The sequence below is a fragment of the Bison bison genome, unplaced genomic scaffold (genome assembly GCF_000754665.1).
Source record: "Bison bison bison isolate TAMUID 2011002044 unplaced genomic scaffold, Bison_UMD1.0 scf7180017864353, whole genome shotgun sequence".
Taxonomy (NCBI): domain Eukaryota; kingdom Metazoa; phylum Chordata; class Mammalia; order Artiodactyla; family Bovidae; genus Bison; species Bison bison.
In genome coordinates, this window is record NW_011494925.1 from 6,872,245 (window position 1) to 6,879,930 (window position 7,686).

Below are 7,686 nucleotides of genomic sequence, written 5' to 3' on the forward strand. Positions count from 1 at the left end.
AATCAGGTGGTCTGGTGTTCCCATCTCTTTCAGAATTCTCCACAGTTTATTGTGATCCACACAGTCAAAGGCTTTGGCATAGTCAACAAAGCAGAAATAGATGTTTTTCTGGAACTCTCTTGCTTTTTCCATGATCCAGCAGATGTTGGCAATTTGATCTCTGGTTCCTCTGCCTTTTCGAAAACCAGCTTGAACATCAGGAAGTTCACGGTTCACATATTGCTGAAGCCTGGCTTGGAGAATTTTGAGCATTACTTTACTAGCGTGTGAGATGAGTGCAGTTGTGCGGTAGTTTGAGCATTCTTTGGCATTGCCTTTCTTTGGGATTGGAATGAAAACTGACCTTTTCCAGTCCTGTGGCCACTGCTGAGTTTTCCAACTTTGCTGGCATATTGAGTGCAGCACTTTCACAGCATCATCTTTTAGGATTTGGAAGAGCTCAACTGGAATTCCATCACCTCCACTAGCTTTGTTCATAGTGACGCTTTCTAAGGCCCACTTGACTTCACATTCCAGGATGTCTGGCTCTAGGTCAGTGATCATACCATCGTGATTATCTGGGTCGTGAAGATCTTTTTTGTACAGTTCTTCTGTGTATTCTTGCCATCTCTTCTTAATATCTTCTGCTTCTGTTAGGTCCATGCCATTTTTGTCCTTTATCGAGCTCATCTTTGCATGAAATGGTCCCTTGGTATCTCTAATTTTCTTGAAGAGATCTCTAGTCTTTCCCATTCTGTTGTTTTCCTCTATTTCTTTGCATTGATCACTGAAGAAGGCTTTCTTATCTCTTCTTGCTATTCTTAACTACCTGCTATTTCATTTGCACCTGTCAGGGTGCTCTGCAGAGCACTTGAGAACCTGAGTATGTTCCCTGGAGAGCCATCTGCTTTGTTGGGGTTCAGAGTGAGCTCTCAAAGTGAGCTTCACTGGGGTTTTATTTTAAAATGTAAACATAAACTTTTCCTCTAAACAATTCGGAAATCATTTTTTCCCATGGCACTTTAAAAGAAACTCAGAGCATATCCTGATATGTAAATGAACAAAAATCACCTCCATTTTCAGCTGTTTGGAACCAGCACTTCATGAAAGAAAAGACAGTGACAAAGGCAGGAGTGGAGAGGCATGTCCAGCCATAAAAGCTGTTTCAATCACAGTGGGGAGAACACGGAGAAATGGCTTGGTAGATGAAGTCCCAGTGTTGTCTATTGATGGCTCTGAACTTGTGCAAAACCTAGAAAGTGAAGCTAAGTTAGATATGGAGGAAGAAGATGACCAGAAAAGAGGTTTAGAAGCCTTCAGTGCAAACCTGCTGGCTCAGGTGGGAGGGGTTGAGGCTATACTGTGTTTGCTTCGCGGGTTCAGATATTCATGGGTGATTATCGATACCTGTGGGCACTTGTGCAGAAAAATGGGAAGACCAAGAATGAAGAGTTGGAAGGCCTGTCTCTGCATGCAGTTGGGGGTGTGAATTCAGATACCTACTTAATTTCTCTGAGCTGCTGTTTCCTCATCTGTGAGATGAGACAGTAACATCTCTATGCTTCTTGAAAATTATATATTAATTCTTCTTCCCCTTCACCACCTTTTATGATGATTTATTTTTCAGTTTGGGAATAAGTATGTGTAAACCAATTTTTAGATGATGACTTTTTTCCCCTAAAAATACTTATATCTCTCTTCTAATAAAAAACTTAAAAATACCACTGGACGATCAGAAATTCCCAATGTTTTGCTATTTCTCCATTAAGGCAGGATTAATTTGATTAAAACAGCTTGTGAGACATAATTCTGGGGAACCTGAGAAGCAGAAAGAAATGGTTGGAGGACAGACTGGAAGTACAGTAAAGGGAAGGACTTCGCAAGGCTGTTCCCACTGCCTGCAGTCGTCTCCCCTCACGACCACTTGCTGCCTTGACCCACTCATGCCGACTTGTCCTTCTGACTTCAGGTTGCCAGTCTGTCAAGAATGCGCCTCCAGATCAGGTCTCTGGGATGTGGATGCTTGGAGAGTCTACCTTCTTCAGGAGTGTTTGCTCAGGTTATAATTAAACTTTCACTGTGTTCTTATTTCACTAATGATGATCTCCCTCACGGTTCTCTAAGCTCTATGAAAGCAGGGATTGAATTTCTTCTGTTTTCTGCTCATTGCTGTCTTCTTGGTGTCTGCTAAGTCGCTTCAGTCGTGTCTGACTCTGTGCGACCCCATGGACGGCAGCCCACCAGGCTCCCCCGTCCCTGGAATTCTCCAGGCAAGAACACTGGAGTGGGTTGCCATTTCCTTCTCCAATGCATGAAAGTGAAAAGTCAAAGTGAAGTCGCTCAGTCATGTCTGACTCTTAGCTACCCATGGACTGCAGCCCACCAGGCTCCTCTGTCCATGGGATTTTCCAGGCAAGAGCACTGGAGTGGGGTGCCATTGCCTCCTCCACTCCTTGGTGTGTAGCAGACACAAATAAATGTAAAACAAAGGTGAGAAAGGCAAGATCACATCTAAGGTGTTCACAAAGAATATCTTTCCATAGAAATGTCAGTGGATTTGGATGAACCTTAGAGATGTATTTTATTTAGATGGGCATATGTACAGTTGTCTGTTTGTGTGTTGCCAGGTACAGTTGCCTATGTGACTTGGAAATCCAGACCACTCTGCTTGCAAAGATGTGTCCCCTGATGTGGGGCTGGGTCTGCCCAGAGGAAAACACACACACACACACACACACACACACACACATATATATGATGCGTCACTTTTATCTGGAAGCTGGGACCCTCAAGGCAGTACCCTCCCAAAGAGCTCCCCCTGTGGGCTGATATGTCAGGCTCTGGGGCTATGTAGTCACCCAGATTGCTTTTTTTGTGGTGGACAATTATTTTTACAAAAGCTGATGCTAATTATAGAAGGAACCAAATGAGAGTGTAGAAAAAGTCCAGCACAGGCTATTTAGACCCAACTGAAGTTGACTCATTGGAAAAAACTCTGATGCTGGGAGGGATTGGGGGCAGGAGGAGAAGGGGACGACAGAGGATGAGATGGCTGGATGGCATCACTGACTCGATGGACGTGAGTCTGGGTGAACTCCAGGAGTTGGTGATGGACAGGGAGGCCTGTCGTGCTGCGATTCATGGGGTCGAAGAGTTGGACACGACTGAGCAACTGATCTGATCTGATCTGATCTGAACAGCTAAAAGCAAAGCATCTGGTAATTGTACTGAAACCAAGTAGGTTGAGAAGAAGCAGAACAAACTTGCTTGTGCTGCGACATGTCCAGCATATATGCCCTCAGGTCTAACTTCTGATTTTGAACGATTTGATGACTGAGTCCCTCTGGGTCATATTGCTCATTCGTCTGTCATGGAGAGGGACAGTCCTTTCAACATAAAAGCTGTTGATTGTAGTTTTAAATGTCATTTGTAACATATCCATGCATGCTGAAGTGTTTAGGGACACAGTAGACCAATATCTGCAATTTCGAGTGCATAAAAAAAAAGATGGTACAAGAGATGAAAAGTTGATTCACAATAGTGTGTAAATGAATAGTATGGAAACAACATAAATGTCCATCGACTGATGAATGGATAAAGAAAATGTGGTACATATATGAAATGGAAAACTACTTAGCCATAAAAAAGAACGAAATAATGCCATTTGCAGCAACATGGATACAACTAGAGGTTATATAAAATGAAGTAAGTCAGAAAGAGACAAATACCATGTGTTATCACTTATATGTGGAATCTAAAATATGGCACAAATGAACTTATCTACAAAACAGAAACAAACTCGCAGATAGAGAACAGAATTGTGTCTGTCCAGGGGGTGGGGGGTGGGAGGGAGGGACTGGGGGTTTGGAAGTAGCAGATATAAACTATTACATATAGGATGAATAAACAACAAGGTCCTACTGTATAGCACAGAGAACTATATTCAATACCCTAGATAAACCATAATGGAAAAGTACATAAAAAAGAATGTCTATATGTGTTTAACACTTTGCTGTAAAGCAGCGATTCCTTGTAAATTTTGTAACATTGTAAATTGTAAATCAACTTTGCTTTACAAACATTGTAAATCAACTATGCTTCAATAAAAAACTGAATGAAAAAGATGAATAGCTGGATAGCTGGGTGATATAGCAAATACAGCAAAATTGTTAATTGTAAGATCTAGGTAATGGTGTTCACTGTACATTTATTTCAACTTTTCAGTATGTTCAAAAGTTTTTATAAGGTGTTGGGAGAAAAATGAATTCTTTCAGCATTTATTAAAGATTTATTATGTTTATCAAAATATTATTACAAATTGTATTAAAGTAACCTAGGCATCAGGGATACAGTGATGACCAGGAGACATGGCCCCTGTTGGTACAGCACTCCTTGAGAGAGACAGATACATTAGCAAATGAGGATCACACAGTTAGTGCAGTGTTCTGTGAATATCAAGAGGAACCCATCACATCTTGCCACAGGTACATGTGCGGTGCTGGTGGTCAGGGAGCTCTTGGGAGAGAAGTCAGCAGAACTCAGCCTTGAATGGCAATGGAACAGAAATCAGTTCAGGTTGTGGAAAAGGAAGGAATCCCATGAACAAATACTGTGCAGTGTTTGTGCGAGCGGGAGATGGGCTGGGGATGGTCAGCACTGGAGAGCTTGTGTTTAAGCTGAGCAACTGTCGGAATGGCTGAAGGGAAGAAGGGAAGCAACAGGGTCAGACTTGCTTTGGCTAGATCTCTAGGATGGCTGACTGGAAGGCTTCCCAGAGTTGCCTGAGCTGACCTGACCTGTGCAGGTGTTCCCACCAGGAGAGGCACACGTGGTAGGAGGGCTACAGGAGAGGAGCATCAGGACGTAAAGTTAGAGAACTGGAGACGGGAAAAATGAAGGCCAGGTAAGCACATTGCTTACTGTTGGAGGGACTGTAGAGGAGGGGTGATCTCTCGGCCTTGAGCACTTGGACTGTGTGGTGTGGGTGGGACCCCCAGGTGGAGCTGCCCCGTTGGCAGCCAGAACTCAGGACAGAGGTGGATACACTGGAATCAAAATAATGAAGTTTGAATCTGCCGTTGAGATTAATAAGGGAGAGGATGGAGAGTGATGACTGAAAGGGATGGGGGTTCCAGTACCTGGAATAATGCCTGGCACACAGGACGTGGCGATGAACGTGGACGAAAATGGGAGGAATTATGGGGCAAATGTTCAAGGATGTGCTGAGAAGGGGAAGCTAGTAAAGGTGTGAGGACTAATCAGCTAGGGTGGAGAAGATTAGAGGTCATGTTGTGAGGGAAGGGCTTCAGGAAAGGGAAGATGAGGACTAAAATCTGTTCTTGGCTTTAACAGTTAGGAGGTCACTGGTGGCTAAGTAAAGTCACTCAGTCATGTCTGACTCTTTGTGACCCCATGGAATATACAGTCCATGGAATTCTCCAGACCAGAATACTGGAGTGGATAGCCTTTCCCTTCTCCAGAGGATCTTCCCAACCCAGGGATTGAACCCAGGTCTCCCACATTGCAGGCGGATTCTTTACCAGCTGAACCACCAGGGAAGCCCTGGTGGTCAAGGGATACCTGTAATTTCCCACTCTTAGATGCAGGTGAGGGTGGCGCAAGAGAGCACACGATGAGGAGTGGAAGCAAGACATTTGGAGAAATGTGATACTATGCTCCCACTGGAGCTGCGTGGTCTGGGTCAAGGGTAACCGGAAGGCTGTAACTTTTCATCCCACCCATTTCTTCAAGAAAGATGTATAGGGACATATACCCATTTACTGCTGTGATTTATTATCAAGTTAAATCATAATTCATAAATAAAGAGTAAATTCTCCTTCAATTATGGCTTGGATTCTTGTAGAGAAAAAAACAAATTGTGGTTGAGTAATATCAACCCAGCATTCAGGAACATTTTAAAATTAATTCATACATTTACTCCAGTGCCTCTTATGTTTTTAGTCATTGGGTTAAACTGAGCAGAAGTTACCCATAGAAAGAGAGAAGCTGAAATTAGGGGAGAGGAATGCCAACAAAGGTCCGTCTAGTCAAGGCTATGGTTTTTCCAGTAGTCATGCATGGATGTGAGAGTTGGACTATAAAGAATGCTGAGCACTGAAGAATTGATGCTTTTGAACTGTAGTGTTGGAGAAGACACTTGAGAGTCCTTTGGACTGCAAGGAGATCCAACCAGTCCATCCTAAAGGATGGAATCAGTCCTGAATACTCATTGGAAGGACTGTTGAAGCTTAAACTCCAATACTTTGGTCACCTGATGCGAAGAACTGACTCATTTCAAAAGACCCTGATCTTGGGAAAGATTGAAGGTGGGAGGAAAAGGGGACAACAGAGGATGAGAAGGGTGGATGGCATCACTGACTCAATGGATATGAGTTTGAATAGGCTCCGGGAGCTGGTGATGGACAGGGAGGGCTTGCGTGCTGCGGTTAATGGGGTCGCAAAGAGTCGGACACGGCTGAGCGACTGAACCGAACTGAACTGAATGGTTGGGCAATGAGGTGCCGGGCAGGGCAAACAAGGCCCAGGAATGAAGGGACTGGTCCTGAGCGTGAACCCACACATACTCTGATCAGGATGGTGCTGAGGAAAAGGTGTGCACGTGGGGCCGGAGGAGATAGATGGAGACCATTTCTGATGGTCTTGGTGTTCTGGAAGAAGTAGACATGGTCTTGTGCTGAAAAGTAAGTCGAGGAGGGGCAAGTAATGGCTCGGCAGCTTCAAAGAAGGGAGAAAAAGGCTGGAGTAGTCACTGAGGAGGGATAAATTAAAATAGTTGTTTGTCTACACAGCAGGCCTCCCCGTTAAACTGCAAGTTCCCTGAGGGCAATGCGGTTCTATTCTTACCCCTTGGGCACTTTACTCAACAGTTGAAGACCCATAGGCATTTTGAAAGCTCCATTCACCCTATGGTACATTCATTTTGAGAAATATATTATCCCTTCACATTTTTTTTTACAAAGCTGGGCAAAAGTGAACTTTTAAGCCATTTAAGAATTTTTATAAATGTATACAATTAACTTTTTTCCTACACGGCACGTAGTAGCTCTAACTTAAAAATCCGAATTCTCAAGAAAAAGTGTGAAATTAATTTTCTCAGGATATAATTACGAAGTCTGGAGACCCTATCCAGTCAGTTCACCAAGATATATCAAGAGCATCCTTGTCAAAGTTCTGATAGTTCAAGTTCTATCCTCCAATGATAGGGCAGGATTCCCCTCACAGCTGGTTTCCCATTGGCTCTGAGATGTGGGCGGGGCCACCTATTCCTGCTACTGCCTCTAGCTCCACCCCACCTCATGCAAATGAAGCCAAAGCTCTAGGGAACCCACGTGATTGGTCACGTGACGAACGACGCACAGGCCCCGCCCCCTCTAGTGACGCCATCACCTCAAACTCTCACGAGAGTTTGTAGATGTGAAAAGCTAGCAGGCCAGTTCACTGTGGCAAGAGTGGGGTCAGGGGAGGGGGCTTCAACACAAAACCCCATTCCCACTGCTGAGCCTCCAGTTCAGCTTAAGGCAGGGGCCCAAAGGGGCCTGTGGGTCAGTGCCCAGTAGGGGGTCCCATGCATGCTCTTCTCCCATTGGTTGACTGCATCGGCATGCAAATGAGGGTGCGCGTCACTTCCGGAGGCCAATCGAGCGCCATTTTCTCTTTCTGGCCGAGCTGGGAGGAGGGGACGGGGTC